The sequence below is a fragment of the Oreochromis aureus genome, linkage group 1 (genome assembly GCF_013358895.1).
Source record: "Oreochromis aureus strain Israel breed Guangdong linkage group 1, ZZ_aureus, whole genome shotgun sequence".
NCBI classification, from domain to species: Eukaryota; Metazoa; Chordata; class Actinopteri; order Cichliformes; family Cichlidae; genus Oreochromis; species Oreochromis aureus.
Genome location: NC_052942.1, coordinates 28,477,948 through 28,498,652, shown reverse-complemented (window position 1 = coordinate 28,498,652; position 20,705 = coordinate 28,477,948). Strand labels below are relative to the sequence as shown.

At 39.6% G+C, this 20,705-nt stretch overlaps 1 protein-coding gene across 1 annotated transcript in view; it reads right to left on the bottom strand.

Annotated features, from left to right (window-relative positions):
* Positions 1–331: 331 nt before the first annotated feature.
* Positions 332–20,705, bottom strand: part of spata17 (spermatogenesis associated 17) — a 70,621-nt gene continuing 50,247 nt past the window's right edge. Inside the window, exon 10 of the mRNA XM_031730930.2 lies at positions 332–5,697. The gene's annotated coding sequence lies outside the window, so the exon portion shown is untranslated. The remainder of the gene's footprint in view (positions 5,698–20,705) is intronic.

Genomic DNA, 20,705 nt, shown 5'->3' with positions numbered 1-20,705 from the left:
CCTATGGCGAACCCAAAATAACCGAGTGTTCGAGTGTTTGAAAGAGAAAGCAGACAGACGGATGAACAGACAGGCAGACAGATAGAGTACGTGTAGAGTGATAGATAAGTGAGTGCACTGTCAGCCATGAGAGAATGCCAAGCAGCGGTGGCAAGAGTACAGACATTCTTCACCTAAGCAGAAGTACATATGTAAGTGGGAAAAAGTTGAAAAAGTGAAAAAGTACAGCGCCTGAAATTTAATCCAAGCATAAAAGTAAAAAGTAAACATTTGGAGGGTACATCTTCTAGTTATTTTCTTGTAAATTGTCACCAGTTCGTAATTGAGGTGAGAGACAAACGACCACAGGTCCAAGTGCGTCAAAACAATGATTTTATTAAAACACACGTGTGGAGGAAATACACCGTCACAATCCTCAGCATAAACCCCCCCCCAAGAAAGCATACTCAGAATGTTTTATACATCAGGGTATTATAACGCCCCCTCATGCGTCAAAGCAGATACATAACATGCATGATTTACAGCAATGACAACCTTTAACACATTCAAAAAGAACATTTTCTTCGCCTCCAAAACCAGGTGTTTCCTGTAGCTGCCGTACGACCGCTTATCTCAGAACATCAGCAGTCCGTCCTACAACAAACTCGTCACTTATGCAGGCACAAAATGCAGTTGCAAGCAAAATATATCTGAACTCTTACCTAGAAATGAGTCTACCGACTATGTGTGTGTGTGTGTTTGTGTGTGTCTGTGTGTATGTGTGTGCAGACTGTATGTCTTGACCTCAGTGCACTCTGTCTCACCTCTCCAACTAAAACTTATAACCTCTTACCAGACAGAAGGCTCTTCTGTAAGCCCATTTTGTATTATGTGTAACAACATAAATGAAACTATATGTGTAATATATTGAATAAATGTTTTAATCACTACTCAAAGCTTAATAAAAGGATATACACGAATAAAAAGAATATGAACGAATATGAATGAATAAACATGATATTAAAATGATATAATCCCCACAAAATGAAACTGAAACTTGTGCCATATTAACATAATAAAATATTATTAATGCACGTGAATGAAATCTTTATTTCAATCTAAATTCTAATACAAAGAATGAACTCAGGTTGAACATGTGTTGTACAGAACACATGCATAGAAAAGGGTAAAAAGGAACTTTTTCCAACCACTATACAGTATAAAGCTAGCAGGGATTCAGTGAGTGGATATAACCAGTATCATCACCTTAAATTTAATTTGCTGTCTGCAAACCTTAATGTAACCTAACAGTGACCATGAACACCACAGCTGCTCTGCACCAGTCCAACACAGTGCTTTACTGTAAAATCACAACAGTACAACAGACTAGCCTGTTTAACCTGCACTTAACTGCTCAGTATTTTCATTCAACCTTTGAATAGAAAGTAGTAGTAGAAAGAAGTATATTTCAGGGATTTTTTTTGTATGATTTGTTTTACAAAACATGAAAAAACAGAACTACAGCAACACATCATGTATAAATACAAAATTTACTAAAAACCAACAATACTTATAAGCTTTCAGTTTATCAAATGTCACTGAGCAATACCTAAAAATAACCACCCTTCTTTCTCTCCTGTCCTGTCTGTACTGTTACTGGATACACTAATAAAATTATTTTTATGTGATATTTTTCTCTCCATTTGGTTTCAAATCAGTTTAATGTTGGGAAGTTGTACAGTGAAGGGAAATAACTAAACCTAAGGCAACAAGCATGTTTTAAAATTTAAAAGGTATAAAGTATAGAGATATGCTAAAATGTAGGAAGTTAAAGTAAATAGTTTTCAGAAAAATAAATACTCAAGTAAAGTATAAATACCTGAAAATTCTACTTAAGTACAGTAGAAAAGTACTTGTACTTGCCACCTCTGATGCAGTGTCAAGAACATGCAGAAGTCTGAGACAAGGCTGGAAATGTATATCTGATTAATTTAGGTCTTCCAGACTTTTTCTATTTATTTATTGACCTTGACCTTGATATCATCACTCTTTCTCTCCCTCCTTCCAATTTGTCTGCCCAATGTGTCAGTAAAATGTTAGCACATTGTCGTTGTCTTCAAGAGCAGGTATAGACTTGTTAATCTTGCCCCCACTGCTTTCTGCTATTTAGATTTTGTCTTCAAGGCTAATGTATTTTCATAAGGCAGTTGCCAACACATACAGAACATTTTCCACAGTCTCGCCAAACTGTTACTTTTACTGGAGGGACTTTAAAAACTTTTTTTGTAGACTTTCCAATATTATCCACATATTATTTTCTTTCTCACCTCTACAGCCTACCATCACCACTCAAGGTCTTTCAGATTTTCAGGCTTTGTACTTTTGTAAAGTTTTAAACAGTTGCTGTGACATATCAGTGTGAGTTATTTAAAACAATGTTTTGGTGGTGCATTGTCTTAATGTTTAGGGATCAAAAATCAAAGCGGCAGTCACCATAAGAAGAAATCATTTCTGAGAGGGATCCTATCAGAGATATGAAAAAAACCCAAACTCCCTAATATTCTCTTTGGTTGCATTCTATATAATTTCAGGCAGAAGCGTAGAAAAAGTTATTGTCTTTGTGTTTGTATGTCATAGTCAATGCAACAGTGTTACAATCCCCAAAATTATCAGTACAGTTCTTGAGTGGGTTGAAGGTGGGGGAAGCCCTCAAACTAATTTGGTGTTTCAACTAGCCTTAAGCGTTACAAGCCCTGATGGGACACTGTAACTCTTCAGTAAGTTGTATAAAATGTGAGTATAAAATATAGATGTGACTTCCCAGAAAAACAAAGCCAATACAGAAGTGCCTGAAAACCTGCATTCTATTAGAAGGCCACCAGATGGCGATAGCTGAGGTCGCAAAAAGATTTTCAGTCCTACAGAAGTCTATGGGAAAAAGGTTTTCTTTCTTGACCTCTGTGAACAACACTGCTGCTGAGTTCACTGTCTTAGTCACTTATTTTGGCTCATACTAAATAAAACTTTAAATTGATTTTTTCAGTCTTGGTAATACCATGTTTCAAAAAAGAATTATTAGCTGTGTGCTTTTTTTCCCACTTGTGATTCACAAGCCATTAGCCAATGAGCAGGTCGTTTCACACTCAGACTCACAACTCCTTATTACATCCTGTTTTTTTGCATCCAAGATGTTGATGGTGGAAAGACACATCTTAGACTTAAGAAAAAAGTGGGCTGTATCACAGTAGTTACGTCCATCTTTTATACTGTTTATGCTTAGGAAGCTACAAAATGTACAAAAAGTAAATTCTGTGCAAAACAATATCAGCATCTGTGATGATCCTTTAGGGTCAGAATCAGATTAAGCATACAACACTATGAATGCAAAGCAGTGCCTTCTCAGTAGAACCTTGTCCTTCTATCTTTTTTAATATACACTTCTCATAGTCTCCTCTCTCTAACCTTTCCTTACAGCCACCTACTGCTCCCTCCACCCTCACTCTCTTCTTGTTTAACACTCACTGTCATACGTTCTTGGCATCTGCTCCCTGCTTACTTCCCACATGTGTTCCTACCTTGTCCTACCGAAGACAACTCCATATATCCTTTTACTCAGCTTTCATCTCTGTCCTTCTCCCTTTTCTGTTCTCCGTCTACATGCTGTGTCTCTGTCTCGTCTCATACCATGTGGTGTACCTGATAGGGCAGCTCACTCCTCATGGATCTTTTTGCGTTGTTGGCTGGGAATTGATTGTGGCACTTTTAGTGTTGGAGCCCATCATTGCATTTTCGTCTCACAGCATGGTATCCCTCTCTGTCTGTAACCCTCTCTTTTAACTTTTCTCAGTCCTGCAACCGCCTGCATCTAGCCCTACTTTTAACGCTGGGATCTTTGTAGTTTCATATTTTTCTATAATATAGCACGTTTGGTATAGTTTACATCAAAATAGAAATGCTTTACTTACAGACTGAAAAACATAGTTATCGCTGTCATCTTGATTTTAAAAAGTCCTTGCAATAAAATCAAGCATGCTGTGGTTTGAATCCGCTTTGAAACATCCAATTTTCAAGCTGGTTACTGTAATGACAGGAACATATCATGATGATACTATAGAAATGTGATGTTAGTTGGTATCTGCTCTGTTGGGACTCCACATTAATTGTCCAAAGTGTTTCAACTGTACTGAGAGCAAAGTAGCTTTTAACTATTACTATAGCCTGCATCGTCTGTGTGTGTGTCATTTGCAAAGTGGGGGATGGTAAACAGGTTTGCATTATGCATAGATCGTGATGGTTTACCAGAAGATATGGCAGGAAAAGGACTGAAAACTCAAACATGAGATTTATATACTACAAGGGGATGATTAAAAAATGAGGCCAAAATGGTTAAATTTCACAAAAAGGAGAAACAATGAGTAGAAGTCTGGATATGAGAAAGCAGGATAAAGGTGAGGAAAAGAGAACCGGAGAAGAATGTGGTGGGAGGTGAGAAAGTAGGCGAGCGGGGGGACCTGAAGAAGGGATGAGAAAGGAAAGGATGAGGAGGAAAAAGGAGTGAGGCCCTCTTCATTTATTGCTCCAGTGGAGAAGAACGTAGAGCTCTCTAATGGTGCTGCCATGGTAATAACAATAAAAACCAGGAGAACAAGAGAAAACGAGACGCAGCGAAAGAAAGGGAAGAAGACAGAGGTTAGGACAGAGCGGGAAACATAAAGTATGACTGTTTTCTTTCTACATTTCCATATTTTCCCATTTAGCTCTCCCTCTCTCTATCTCTCTCTGTATCCTCCACCCAGCAAAACGGCACTTTCCCTCTCTTCTTCTTTTCTGTCTTTCCACTGTTGGCACTGTGTGTCCTTGCTCTATGCTTTGTTAGGCAGGGCAGTGGTACTGCTGTAGCTGCTGTGTCAGGGCTTTCTATTGGTGGTGATTAATGTATGGAGATGGACTGATCGTCACCAGCTACCAACAATATTCTCACCGCCGGCACAGTGGAGGTGCACGCAGGGGGTAGGGGACATAGAGACGGGCTGCACATTGGTGTCAGTAGCAGTGAATCATAAATGCTTGTTATATTTGGACACATAAGAGACAACGGCACAAATACGTAGGAGAAAAACTTTTTTGCTAAGTAATAATAAATAAAGCCAATAATTATGAGAAAGGTTATTGCATAACACTGCATTTAATATATCACAGAATTATAAACTAATGGTCTTTGGTATGTGGTATGTGGTAATGACAAAAGTTATGAACTAAAGTGATTAATCGATAAATGATAATAAGGAACAATTTTGATTACCATTTGAGCATTTGACTCTAAAATTTTAAAATCTGTGCATATGGTCTTCTTTAAAAACAAACAAACAAAAAAAAAAACTTCACCTTTGGTTCACTCTAACTGAGATAAGGATTTTTACAGACAAAACCAGTGCACTAACAGAAGAACATTTTAAAAATGTTAGGCACCCCTCATATTCATATTTCAACCCTAAATCCTGAAGTCTTTAACTAATGATTATGATGTATTGTAAATTACGATTATTGTACAGCCTAGTCTTGGTTTTGGTGAATTCAATACATTTGAATATGAACACATTCAGAGATTGTTGCGCGCTGCTTCCCGATCACTTTGGTTTACTGAGTATTCAGTTCTAAGTTGGACCAGTTGCTTCATTGAAAAACTGAAAAACTTCTGTCTGTCTAGTAGTAGCAATCCTGTTGGATGAAACAAGACACCAAATTAAAACATGATACATTTCCAAAATCTTCTTCAAAATCAGTGGAAATAACATTGAGCCTCTTTTCCTTCTTGAGATATACGTGTTGATAGCACAATTGACTCTAAACTAACAGAAATTACCAGGCCAAGGTGGAATCATTACATGAGAATACATAGATCTCTACCAAGAATTTCAATATCTCTGTAGTGGTGAAGAACAGAGCTAAGATGAAACATCCAACACTGTTGTTATTTAATGAGCATAATTAACAAGCAAAATTTGTGCAATATATGAGTACCAAATGGTGAGCCAGCCTGGCATTTCTGCCCACACTGCATATGTGTGTGTTATGATTAGGCCAAGGAGACAGTAGATAAATTAGCTTTGGGTAGAAAATGAAAGTGGAAGATATACTGGATGGCCCTGCGAGAGTTCATGTAGTAAGTAGTGATACAAGCACGCGCGCACACACACACTCACACACACACTAAACCTTTCCTCTGTCTCTTCCTCCCTATCCACCTTCCCATCCATCAGGCCATCTCAGGGAGCTGCCCGCAGTTCCACTGGCTGGTTTAATTGTTAATGCTAATTGCTATTTATTGGCTCAGATGCAAATGATAGGCTGGCCAAAGTGAAATTTTATGAGGAGTGAACTCCCCCTCTCACACAAATTGAAAAAGTGAAACAAGAGGAAGAGGGAAATGAGGCGAGAAGAGAAGAGCTTAATGGCGGCTCTTTAATAGCAGAGAGCAAAAATTAAGACTGATTTAAGACATGGAGCTAAATCCCCCCAAAATCCTCTGTGATCCCCACTCAGGGAGACACCCATTTGGCACAGCCGGAGAGGAGAGGAGAAGATATTAAGGCAAAATCTGAATTTCATTTAGTCTTGAAAGCCAGTCAGTATTACATGAAATGTAACGTTGTGCCTGGCTATAAACCTTGAAACTTATTTAGAATAAAAAGAGAAAAAAACTGATAGATAGATAGATAGATAGATAGATAGATAGATAGATAGATAGATAGATAGATAGATAGATAGATAGATAGATAGATAGATAGATAGACACCTGCTCAGTGGAATAATTGTATTAGTGGAAAGCATATGGAGAATGACAGTAGACTGAGGTCAAACTTAGCCAGCGGCAGCCTCTCATTGACTCCCTATATACCAACTGAGCGCGCACTTGAACATCTTCCACTTTCTAATACACTCTAAAAGGCAAAGCAGTATTTGGACGGCACATTATCTTAATGTAAGGCTGACAATATGTGTGTATGTGTGTGTGCGCTATGCCACAGTCCAGGCACAGGACGAGCTTTGCGGCATTGTTTGACACAGCGGTGTCCTCTTTTTAGGTTCACTCATTTGCTTTTCTGTCCATCCATTACTGCCTTCCTCACTCCTGTCTATCCCTCGCTCCATCACTCCATCTGATTGAAGGATCTTCTATCCATCCTCAAGGTGTGATCGCCCTGCCAATTAAAGACCAATCCAATCACATCTCAGCTTCTGTGTGTGTTTGCGTGTGAGGGTGCAGTGTGTCTGCATGTATGCACATATGTATGAGAATGGATGTGTGTGTGTGTGTGTGTGTGTGCATCTATGTGTGTGTGAGATGTGAGATCTGGCAAGTTAATGCAGTTAGGATTATTTCACAGTCCATTAAGAAGCTTATGTTGACCTCCTGACCCTAAAGCCAACAACACAGAATCCATTATCATGACAATAGGACTCTGTGTGCACATTTGTGAGTGTGTGTGACTGTGGACTCTATTTGACATGATCATGCTTTGTGGCAAATCTAAATGCATGGACTGCTGCTTTCCTGAGACTTAAGGTTTGGTCAAAAGATTTTGTGTTGTAGAATTTGTATGATTGTAGTTAACAGAGTATCAGAAAAAGGACAAATAAAAATAAAAATGCAAATAAAAGAGAAGATGCTGATGTTAGCACTTTTTTGTGGGTGCTGGAAAATTTGATTGAATTACGTAATGAGCAAAACCCGGTAGCCTCCGTAGGTGCTGGACCACATGTGTATTCGTAGGTTTACATATGTGTGACTGATGGACTGAAGGAGGAATCTTGTCAGGTGTGAAAGCCTAAATGGTGCTCAGAAAGCTCAGTTGTAATTTGAAGCACTATTTGAAACAGTTTGATATCAGTTCAAAAGGATCATTCTTGCATTCTCAAACTGGGAAGGAAAATTACAGTATATGTCGATCAAAGTCCACCTTTTAACATTTATTATGATTATTTTTTTCTTTTTCTTTCGTTGTCTCTTTTAATATTCATTTACCTCAATCTCTGTTGCTTGCTTTCTCATCTGTTTATCCACTTATTTCCCTAACACTGGGCGGCTAACCCTGACCCTCACCTTGCGCCTCTGTATCCAAACCTCTAGGATGGCTATTGATCCGCACCTCCTCAGACTCGCACAAAGACCCGGCTGCTGTGTTCATGGTTAATGAGACAGACACGGCCAGTCTAGGTCTGGATGGGTTACAGTGCGAGGACCTATAAATAAACTTACAATGCCTGAGGGAACCACAAGATTGAATTTATTACATTTTTGTTCAAACCCTGAAAAAATGTGTAAAGAACAGGTTTGTACACACTAGAGTGAGGACCAAAACTTAAACGAAGGACATAATATAAAAAAAAATGTACAAAGTAAAATAAATAAATAAAAATCATTTCTGTGATCACACACACACACACATGCACACACACATGCACACACACTCCTATCTACCTTCACCTCTGTTCTGTATACAGTGTGTGTACTGAAATGCACCTGTAATAATAGTATATGTTAAACTAGGCAGTGTTTGCACACTATGTGCACCTGAAAATAGTACTGTAAATCTGTGAAACAACGAAAAATTGATAACTCTGGCCATGTCCCCAGCAATATGTTGCCTGTTTGGGGACTTTTCAAACTGATGGATTGGTGCGTGCGTGTGTGTGTGTGAAGGGGGTGTTGGTGGATGATCCCATGGGACCCCTGCCTTAATCAACCACACTCGTACACAAACACACAGTCACGCACTTCAACAATATGACCAACTTAAGACAGCGCAATACTGCATTAATTAACAGTCACAGAACTCTGTGTGAATTTGATCATTACATGCACATCAAACACACTGTACACACACATCCTTAGACAGAAACAGAGCTTTGTGAATTATAAAGCAAGCTAGTGTTGGTTGTCTTTGACAAAATAAGTGTTTTCTTTCCCCCTTTTTTGCAAGTGCTGTCACTCTAAATTATAAGTGAAACATGTATATTGAAACTATAAAAAAAGAATTTTTTTTTTAGCTCTATCAGCAATATAATTATGAATATTTAGTATTGTTCAAATTAACAGCAGCATTACTGGTAAAGAATTTAACAGATAAAAAGTTAGCTAAGCAAAATGTCTGAGGTTATTTCTCTTAACATAGAGACTAAAAACTGAGTAGTAAATTTCACATCCATTCGAAAACAAAGTATTTAATAATATACAGTTAGTACTTTCATTATTTCACGATTATTCTACAATCCGAGTAAATCCATCCCTCAATTTAACTTGATGTAAAAAATTGAATTTCAGCTGTACATTAAGGTGTGATTAATGTTGCTTTTGAAACATTTGTCTTTGGTGTCATGTAGTTTCACCGCACTCTGTCTTAGTGGCTTTATATGTGTGTGTGTGTGTGAGCGAGCCTGTGCCTGCAAATCTGTTTTAACGATTCCGAGAGCTGTTTATCAGTGAAGAGTATACAATGCTCTATTGTCAGTACTGTCCAAAAAACACACTAGGACAAAGAACACACACACTCATACGTTCCCATATAGATGATGGCGCTCTCTAAATTGTCCTTCACACGGCTCTCCCTGTATATTGACTGTGTGTCTTTTTTCTCAAGCTGACATTATTGTCAAATTGTTTCTCAAACAGGACACAATTGAAAAGGCGGACAGTTGTTCAATGGCTCGAGTTTTACCATTGATTCCCAATAGGGCCGTCTATTCATCTGTCGACAGGAGGAGCGGAGAGAAACTCTGCTCTGCACTCGTACCATGACCGTTCTTTTTTTTATGTGTACACCGGTACACATACATACATACACACACACACACACACACAAGCACAAGTGGATGTTTACATCTATGCATGTGCACACACACGCACTTTCATTTAAATATTGCTCCTGTCCCAATGCATTCTGTTACTTGATACAGTGCGATACCCACAGATCAATGGAAGCCAAGGAGACACCAAACACACTTGTGTAACCACACACACACTAGGCTATGTGTTGCCCGCAGGCAGATGGTATCTGCAGTAGACGCTTGTTATTCTCAACAACTCTGATATGGACATCATTAGCACAAGGAAAACACTAAAATACGTAGAAACACCTGAAGCTGTACACAAGATAAAACTTTTTACTTTACCGATCACCATATTAAAGCAGCAGTGTGAGCGGTTTATCTCTTTAATACACTGCTGTTAAATTGCTAAGTAGTCATACAACAGACAAAAAACAACAGATATGGAGATTATTAGGAAGTAAGAAACGTGGATCCAATACAGACAGCACCTACGCTATTTACAAAGAATGTGAATCTGAGTTAAAACAGGGAATAATTAATTATAGCTAGGGTGTACTATATGCCTTTCAGGATGAAGGATCACTACAGAGCAGGAACCAGCTGAAGAGGTGCCCTTGTAAAAGAAATTTGAAGGGTTTTCCATAACTAATAATACACTTTATTTTCGTGACTGCAAAAATGCTAAACAAGTCCGAGTCAATTTATTAAAACATTTTTTTTTATTTATTGTGTTTTTTGGCTGCCTTACAACAAAATCAATTCCCTCCTGTGTTATGTCAAAGATATAAATTGAAAGAAAAAAAAATGCAACGGACAGACACAATCAATCAGACTAGTGTGCATCTATAAAAATGTAACTAATAGTTTTGAATGAATATTTAACAATCATGGCGTACATTTTCATAAACACACACTTTGTAGAAGTTGGATTTGAGCAAGTAAAACTGGAGAAGAGAAGAGAAGAGAAGAGGCTGATAGAAAAAAGAAAGCATTGACAAGAACAATGAGGATGAAAAGGATGAGCATAATTTTTCTCCTTCTCTGTCCCTTTCTCCTTGGCAACACTTTTCAACAGTAAATAAATTAGAAAAAGTGTGTGTGTGTGTGTGTGTGTGTGTGTGTGAGTGTGTGTGACTGAGTGACAGAGAAGGAAACACAGACCGAGGGAGATAGTGCAGATACATTACTAGGCCCATGGTGTATGTGGGTATATGTTTGTACTTGTACAAAAACCCTTACTGCTCTGCGCTGCTCCTTCCTCTTGCTGTTTGTGTGTGTGTGTGTGTGTGTGTGTGAGAGAGAGAGAGAGAGAGAGAGAGAGAGAGAAAGAGACAGTATCTGAGGGAGCGTGCGGCACGAGATTGATGTGTACCGCCAGCGTGGCCGTTTCTGCTGAGAACGGCCACACTCCTCTGCCTAATGATGCCACATCCATCCTGCAGCGCCAAGTGCTACGCGATTAGGAGTGTGTGTGCTGCGTGTGTCCACAAGGCGTCTATCCTGGGGGCTACAACGCAGAACCTTACACAGCCTCTGATCACTCTTTATTTGGCACTGAGCATGTGTGTCCATTTGTGTGTGTGAGTGTGAGAGTGAAGGGTCCTATGCGCCCATTAATATTAAATATAGATACCCTTGTCAGTGAATTACATCCACTGATCCCGTATTCTCCTCTCAGGGAGGAGAGGTGAGCAGGGAGGAGTCATGGGAGGTGAACGAAGGGAGAGATAAAGCGAAAAGAAGAAAGGAAGCATACAGGGGATGAAATGGGGAGAGAGTGGAAGGTAGCAAGGGTCGAGAAGTGAGGAAGGGTGAGCATGGAGAATGCAGTGTTGAAGGCGAAGGGAAAAAGGGTGCAATAGGGAAAGAGGAATTTAAGTAGGAGGAGGAGAGTTAGAGGAGAGCATACTGGTGGAAAGGAAAGGAAAGGAAAGGAAAGGAAAGGAAAGGAAAAGAAAAGGTATAGAAGACTAGAGAAGACTAGAGAGAACTTCTTGTTAACAGTTCATAATAAATGTTTAACATGATCAGAAAAAGAGGCATAAAGGAAGAATGAGAAAGGGCAGAGATGAGGAGAGAAGAAGGAGACAAAGAAAAGAAAAGATGTGATAAAACAGAGTTTAATGATATGCAGGAAGCATCACATTAGAAAAGGAGGAAGTAGATAGGAAAGTAGAGAGTGGGAGAGAGAGAGAGAGAGAGAAAGGTGAATAAATCTGTGGAAAGAGGAACCACCACAGAGGGGACTAAGGGGTTTAGGGATGGATAGATTGAGGGAGGAGGGGCCAGCTGATTGATTGTGCAGAGTGTTGGAGACTTGAGAAAAGAGGGACGACAAGAGGTGGAAAGGGAAGTGGAAAGGGAAAAGGAAAGGAGAGTACTGAATCCATCACTTCGAGAGAAGAAGACGGAGGAAGGCGCAGGCACGCTTAGACAGAAAAAGAAAAAGAGACATAAGAATAAGCATTAAAATGTGGAGGAGTTACAGGATAGAAAGTCAACATAAAGAAAAATAGATCAGACTGAAAGAGATTAAGAAAGACTTTGAGAGAAACAGATTTACCGGATGCTGATGTTAGAAAACAAGCAGCGATTGAGTGATGAAGGGTGGAGAAAAAACAACAGAGTGAATGGTAGCAGCTTTGACCTGTCATCTGTCTGTAATGAAAGAGAGAAGGGAGGAAGAGAGGAAAGGAGGAGTGACAGTTTGATTTTCCTAGCCTGGCGTTCATTCCCATATTCCCTGGCAAGCTCTCACCTGATGGAAAGATGGCAGAAAATCAATAGTCCATGTGCGTAATGGAGTAATGACTCTGAGTGTATGTGTATGTGTGGATAATGATAAGTGTGTGTGTATGTGCCCGATCCCTAAGCAATCACACACAGCTTAAGCCAGTCCCATGGGGTGGGGGCCACTTTAACTAACAACTTCATTACTGCAGCCACACACACGCAAGCTCACGCACACACACAAACCATGCCTTCATACAAACACTGTTGATAACGGACATCTTAAGAGTTTTAGAGAAGATTTTTACAGAGCAGCTTTAATTCTCATTTTGAAATAGCTTACATGTTTACTTAATTTGAACCCACACGTGCCAAAATTCACCCATGAATACAGTCATGTGACACCACTGCTGTCAGGAACTTCCACATTTCCAACAGCTCTACCTATCTGCCAGTGTGATTTGGATATGTCTGAGCAGTTTGGTGGTATAAAAACTACTTTAACTCAGTTTCGTTTTCTTCAAAGGGTTAAACCAGAGTCCAAGTGTATCAGCATGGCGTCCTTAAGCGTGTTTATCCAAGCAGCTCTCAAAGTATTTTCAGCCTCTGCCAAGTTGTTCTGAAGCTGTGAAAACATTCCCAGCTCTGGGAATGCTAAGGCCCTGCCCTGGCACACACACACACAAACACACACACAAGCAAATACACAGACACACAGAAACACACGGAGAAGCACCTCAATCAACCAATTAGGTCATCAAGGGGCTCTCTCATCACAATAACAGGCTCACTGCCATGTCCAAATGATGGGGTGCTGACGTACAAACACACGCGCGCAGACACAAACCATTCTCAACTGACACCGACACACAGAATAAACACATGCGCACACAGTTACATACACACCGCTCCCATGTAAACACCAAGCGCACACATGCACTACTCAAACTCACACATGGCCCCGACTCATTATGGGTCCACTGATCAAAAAGAATGATGCTCCCTGTAACTATCTACCAGAGGAGGATGGGACAAGAGGAATTTGGACTAAAGGCGGCCCATTGCGGCTTAGCGTCGGCACAGACCAGCAGCTCATGGCGGCAGCCCCCTCTGTTTACTAGCGGCTAATTAATTCGCCACATATGCTGAGAACATCTGTCGCTAGTGACCTGCCGGGAGAGCAGAGGACGCACTGCTGCGACAGCCCGCTCCCCCCAACTCTCATTAGCACACACATACAACTTCATATACACACACACACAATCATACAGCCACACCAAGAGGGAAACACACACACACACTCAAAGACGTGTATGAATGTATGCACATGTATGTGAAGACACATCGAGTGTAACTAGGGGTATTTTGAAACAAACATAAACTTTGATCTATTTATAGTTTGGGACTAATAGTTTCTCTGCAACATATTAAAGCTCCGACAAGCTGAACACTTCAAACAGATGCCAGTCACATCTCTAAGAGTCTGCACTGCAGTTATTACAATCAAAAGCTCAATTACTTAACTCAACAGGCTTTTTTTCTTATAGATATTCACCAGAAATGGCATGCTGATCCTGAACACAAAATAGGAACTTATTGCACTACAATAAATTAAGTTGTACCTGAATAATGGAATTCTGCATTGATATGCAACAGCTGAAAGGTGGTCATCTTTTCAAAGATCTGATTTGTGTAGGAAGCACCTTTCTGAAATATTTTTTTTGCAGCTAAATAACTAATAAAGTTAATTCATCAAAGCAGAGGAAAAAACTTTTTGGTCAAAATTATCATCAGTTTTTCTTTTTGCCATTATTTGGCAGTAAGTTTCTGGTTTTCTGTGTGTAACTAAAAAGTTGTATCATCACAGCAGGATGCAAACAGTGATTATTTGGAATGAGACACTCATATGAGCTATGTGTCGTATTACTGTGTTTAATGGGTTCAGTGTTTTCAATACTTTGAATCTACATTAAATATACAATGAAAAAGAATTCTACGTGGGAAATTATCACTAAAAATGCCATCGTGATTTCTTTTTGAAACTGCAGTATTTCATTAATAAAAAAAATATTGTTGGATTTTTTTTTTTTTTTTGCCTTTTACCTGTGCAGTAATTTTGAGCTTACTACTACCCAGGTGTGCATGCATTTTAAAATGTAAATATGAGCATCTTTAATGTTGTGCCTCAGCGATGTTAAACTCAAGTTTCATCCTATTCCACTGATTCAGTAAAATTTAGCACTTTTTGTTTGCCACACTGTCCTTCATGCTGCACTGTGTCAAAGCCAAACTTGGCGAAATAAAAAAGTGAAGCGAGTGTGCAAACCGCAGCACCAGCAGAAAAACTCCCACCAGCCAATCAGATTCATTAACCTCCACTATCCCACAATACCCCAGGGGGACCTACAGAGACAAAGACAAACTCTCTTCCCCTTGTGTCCTGTGTTCTCCCTCTTTCTCCCCCTCATCCCTCCACCTACACCCCATTACACCGATCCAGTCTTCCTACCCTCCCTCACATGCCACAGAATTAACAAAGTGCAGGGATCTGACTTCTTGCTGCAATGAAAAAAACAAGCTCAATTTTTTTTGAGGAGTTTATTGCCACTAAAGACTGTCATTACTGCAAGGTTCACTTGCACCTACAGTTAATTTTAAAGCTTTAATTAATGATTTTAACCAATGATTTTTAGTGGCTCCTGTGATTATGAAGCAAATGAAGCATACTGAGTTGTTTGTTTTTGCAGGAGTCTTCAAAACTGCACTTTTTATCTTTATGAAATTCAAGTTTTTGATAAAAACTTAAAATAAACATATAGACTGATTAGACTAATTGGCTTTTCCAAAACAATGTAGCTGTAAGCCAGACTATCGTTGTCGTTATTGTTTTTAAATAAAATGACTACTAAACACTTACTATCAAGTGACCCAGTCAGCCATTTAACAATCACTCAGTCAGGCAGGCAGTGGATCACTTGGGGTCTCACCTCAACTGTCCCTGAATATCTACTGACGAATCAATTAAAACATTAAAGAGTTTGATAAGTTCTCCTCACCTTCAGCTCAACAAAATTCACCTGGTAAACTCAGTTAGTCAGTCAACTCATCTTGTTGTAACTCAGTCAATCGACCGCCAAACAAGTCAACAAGTCAGCCACTCAGTGAAGCAGCCAACCAAGCATCCAGTCAGTCAAGCAGCCACCCAGCCAGTAAGCCCCCCACCTGTCCCTGCTAATTTGGTGAGGAATCAATTAAGGCTGTGTTTGCTGAGTTCTCCTTGCCTTCAGCTCATCTGCTCCTCTCTAATGCAATTGTCCTGTGTGCTGCGTGCAGAGCGGCATAATAAAGTGATAAGGCTAATCAGGTTGGCTGCTCCTCTCCTCTCCCCATACGCACACTACACTTATTCTATTAGATGTGTAATGAGATTCTGCACTCCATCAACACGATGCCGCTATGTGTGTGCATTTGAAAAAGCGCGTGTCTTTAGGAGTGTGTGTCTGTGTTCGCGTGTGTGTGAAAGTATGAAGGTGTGTGTGGTTGTGTGTCTGAGCGAGAGAGCTTCTGTTCTTGCAGAGGAAATTTGCTCCATTTACATTCTATCATTAGCTTGAAACAAATGTGCCCTTGAGCTTAGCGCCCCTGTCTCTCTCAGCTGCAAACACTTTACTTTGGCTAGTGATCACAGCAACATACACACACTGACACACTCTTGAGTAAGAGACTCGGGCATGTAATCGTATGCACACATGCACAAACACACGCTTAAATGAAACTCCCAGCAAAAAAGTATTGAAACCAATGTGTAACGCTGCACGTGTGGATGAGATCATTAGCTGAGGACTCATCTAACTTTTCATTATGTAAAACACCCAGTAAGAAAATACACACACACTCTCACACAAATTTCTACTTATACCCATCCACTCATCTCTTCATATATCCACCCATCCAACAATCACGTCTTACCTCTCATATACACACAAACCTTCAACCAACCACCAACTGACACACGCGAGCACAAATGTATTACACCCCCACCCAGACAAGAGAATGATGGTCGAATAGATGTAGAGGACACGGGGCTCTATGATGTGTAGAACAGTTCTGGTCAATGGGCCAGATAATGAGTTGCCATAAACAGCAGCAGTCTTCCACTGTCCAGCTCAGCTCATTACCATAGCTAGCATATGTAATCAGTGTGTTGCTGGGGCGTGTCTTAATGTACTCTACTCTGCTGTTTCTCAAAGACAGGGTTGGGCCCACAGGGTGGGTCACGAGAAGGTAAGAATGGATCAGTGCATCATCCTCAGGAAACCTTGGTGATTAGTATTCAAAGCTGTAAAAGCCAAATAATGACATTGAAGTCTTCTCGGTTTCAATTTACGCTAAATAAGCAACTACAGAGACAATTATGTGGTACAAAATACTGTTATGTATATATCAGTATACTTATCAAATAAAATATAAACAACTACTTTGAAGCATGATGGCAATTTAATCTCAAACACTACATAAAGCAGTGAATTTCCTTTTCTGTGATTGACTTCATTAACATAAATCAGTGGGAAAACAAAACAACAGAGGGTATACAGTATATGGATACTTTGGAGGCCAGAAAGCTGTCACTGAGACGTAATTAGAAAACACGCACACACCCTCACACACATACAAACACAATATCAAGCTGTGCACATCCTCATTAACTCCATGAGTATGATAAAACACGATTCTCTCTCATCCCACCCAAGATTCCATAAAGAGGAGATAGTAATTCAAGCTGCAGACACCAAATCTCTAATTATAACTTTATTTGAAGAAAACAAGGGAGCACTTAATAAGCAAATGAGAGTGATAATAACTTGGAATATGGATTGGACCTAACAGACTAGATTATAGGGGCGAACCCCTGCCGAGAGAGAGGGGGAGAGAGAGAGCAAGAGAAAAAGAGAGAATTGTAAATAATGTGACAGAACGAGTAAATTATGAGGCTAAAGACTCAAAGCTGTAATTATGTCTTTCTTTGAATAGAGAGAGATGAGTGGGTGTGAGGATGATCGGATTGAAAAAAAGTTAACTGCTGTCCTCATTTTTCCTTTCTTCTTCCCTCATTTGTTCACATTCACTGACAACGCAGACACTTTTACTCTTTCTTTCTTGGTTTTCCATTGTTAAGTGCATTAAATATTTGGATGGTTAATGTTTCTGGTTTATTTAAAACCATAAAAGGATCCCTGTAATAATTTCATGCATTTGATCAGTTCACAGATCAAGATGAAGTGCAACCTGGACTGTAAAAATGGTGGCACTGATAGGACTTTAAAGTCAGAGGAAAATAACACTATTGACATCATGATGGGTCATAATTGCTTGGAGATTGAGACTTTTTTTAGCCATAAGTTTGGAGAAGCATAGACTTAATGAAGGACTAAAACATAATGCTAAATTGTGTAATAAAAAGTTGGATTGTTTTTAGAGCTTGACAGGTACAAAGGACCAGAAAACCAACTTTAGGGCCTTTAAAGATCTCTTGCAAGTACTCCAACCTGTACGTGGATCTCTAAATTGCAGAGTATTAGATGTGATCATATAGTCCCAGGAATCAAAACCCATATCTAATTTAAATATGGCTAATGTACCCTTCAAGGTCATCTTCCTTTTCACTTCTTCACTGCTTCTAGCACTCCAGCTGTTTTTTTAAGATTTGTTTGTCAAGTCCCATTCAATCTCTTTGCTGGATATCCTCCAGTCTGTTAATCTGATGATCTGTCAACATGAACTTTATTTTGGGGAAGAGGCCAGAGTCAACACATCACAGTTTAGGTAGTTTCTGCCAAATGTTCTCCCCAGATCCCTCAGGAAATTGTAGCAAAACTCTTTGTTGCAAGTCTGAATTTGGCAGACTTTCCAACTGCACTACTCAAGATCCAGGTTGTGTTCCTTGTCTGAATGTTACTTTGAGGCCTGGACACCATTAACTGGAAACTCTTTGGTGTCTAAGTCATAGCAACCAGTTAGCTCAAAAACAGTAGTTATAACATTTTAGCACAGAGTTTCTTAATACAACATTACAGTACAGAATGTAAAGTCATTTGTGAACTTTATTGTGGTAAACTTTTCACTCACATGATAAAGGAACATAAAATACAAAGTCAGCTTTAGGTGGTAAAAGGTGCAGCATTGGAGTGGGTCAAGATTTTTCACTCATGAAATGAGGTTTCTTCTGTTTTTATAATTGAAATAAAACTATTAAAATTATTTTGATAGGCATAATTTAGTGTTTTTCTTGTATTACTTTAATTTTGAAATGATTTTGATTAATTTAGGCAACAGAACTACTTGATTAGATAAAATGCAATGGTATAGTCACTTGACCCAAATGACCCGGACTTACATTTGTCACCTCTTGCAGTTGTGTGATTAAGTGCATGTAAAAATCCCTGACCATTTCAGAAACCCAGTACCACCCATAATTAAAAAAAGACAAAAGAGGAGAAGCATAATGCTTTCCATGATCCCAGCAAATAATCTGAACTCAAGTCATCAAGTATTAAAAGCTCTTAAAAGAATAACAGTTTCATCAAATCTGCTGAATACATCATGGACATTGCACTCGTAAATGGTCAGTTATAATTTTTCAACCCCAATTTAACCTATGATCCCGGCTCTCACCAAGGTCTCCTCTCCCTCTTTTCTTCACTTTCTCTCTATAACCCATTTTATTTCCCTCCACCCTCTGTCTGTTTCTACATCAATTTCAAATCTCTTTAGGTTTGTCTTGAGCTACAGGATATGAAATTGACTTGTAAAGAAGAGACAAGTATTCACAGAGGATTTTGCTATTCAAGGTTGATTTCATTTTATTTGCTATCAGAGCTGTCTGTCTGTTTGCATGTTAAAGATACGAGCTGAGTGTTCGTGTGTATGTGTTACTCTACGATTTGTGTCTGCCATTCAGCCAGCTGTACATATGTCACACAATCTCGCTTTCTATACATGGTTATATTTGACATATGCTTAACAGGGGCCAGGGGGATCGCTTGCAGCACTGCACACTTAGGTAGATGTGTGTGTGTGTGTGTGTGTGTGTGTGCCTCTCCCTGAGCAGCAGTCTGTGGTCCTGTACCAATCCAGTGAAGTTGTCTGAGAATGACAGCTTCATTATCTTGTATGAAAGTGGGACAAATTGAAGCATGTCTCTCTATCACTCTGAGTGTAAGTATGAAAAGCTGAGAAAATACAAACATTAACACACATCCACATATTGACACACACATATACGCTTCGCTTTTCTTTTTTTCATCACCAACTTGCCTGCAGTTCAATCTCTCCACTAGCCCATAACTTTAACATTTATTTCTCCTGAGGAGTGTGTGTGTGGCAGCTGGGACCAGTAAGTGATGACTGTATCTAAATGTTGATCATTGGGAGATGCTCTGTTGTTCTGAAATGAGGTGGTGGGGGATATGTGCATGCATGCATGTTTTGGGAGTTTTCTGGCAGATGTCAAACAGTTGAGGCTTCCCACAGACCTGCTGACAACTCTCTTAGTAACTGGGCACCTTAGGGGCAAGACAGGTGTGTGTCTGTGAGTGTATGTGCTTGTGTGAGAGAAAAAAAGGAAACAGACGTGACCTACCCCCCTCTATTTCATCCCATCTGCAGCCTGACATCTGACAGGGACATCACACCAGGCCAATCCACCTTTCTGTGTGTGTGAGTGTGTGTGTGTCTGTAATTCCTCATATCCAGTAGAAAGGTAATAGTATGTAAATGACCCCACATATGTCATCTATGAGAGGACGGGGATGGACACACACACATACACACACATGCATCCCCTCTATTATACGCACACACTTTAATGCCCTCGGGGTTGGGGGGTCTCGGCCTCTGTCTGATGTCTTTGGGTCAGTTTCTCACACTTCTGACAGGGTCACACACCTCTCCTCTCATTATTAACCTGCAGTGAAATGCCACATAGCCAAACACTCAGAGTGCATATATAGGTGTGTGTGAAAGATTAAATCACAGGGAGAGTATATGTGAAAAGAAAAGCTGGAAAGCTGTCCATGTGTGGGAATGAAAATGAAAGACAGCGACGTAAAGAAATTCAGGTACATGTAGGAGTGTTTAGAGAGACTGATAGAGAAAGGCTGATAGAA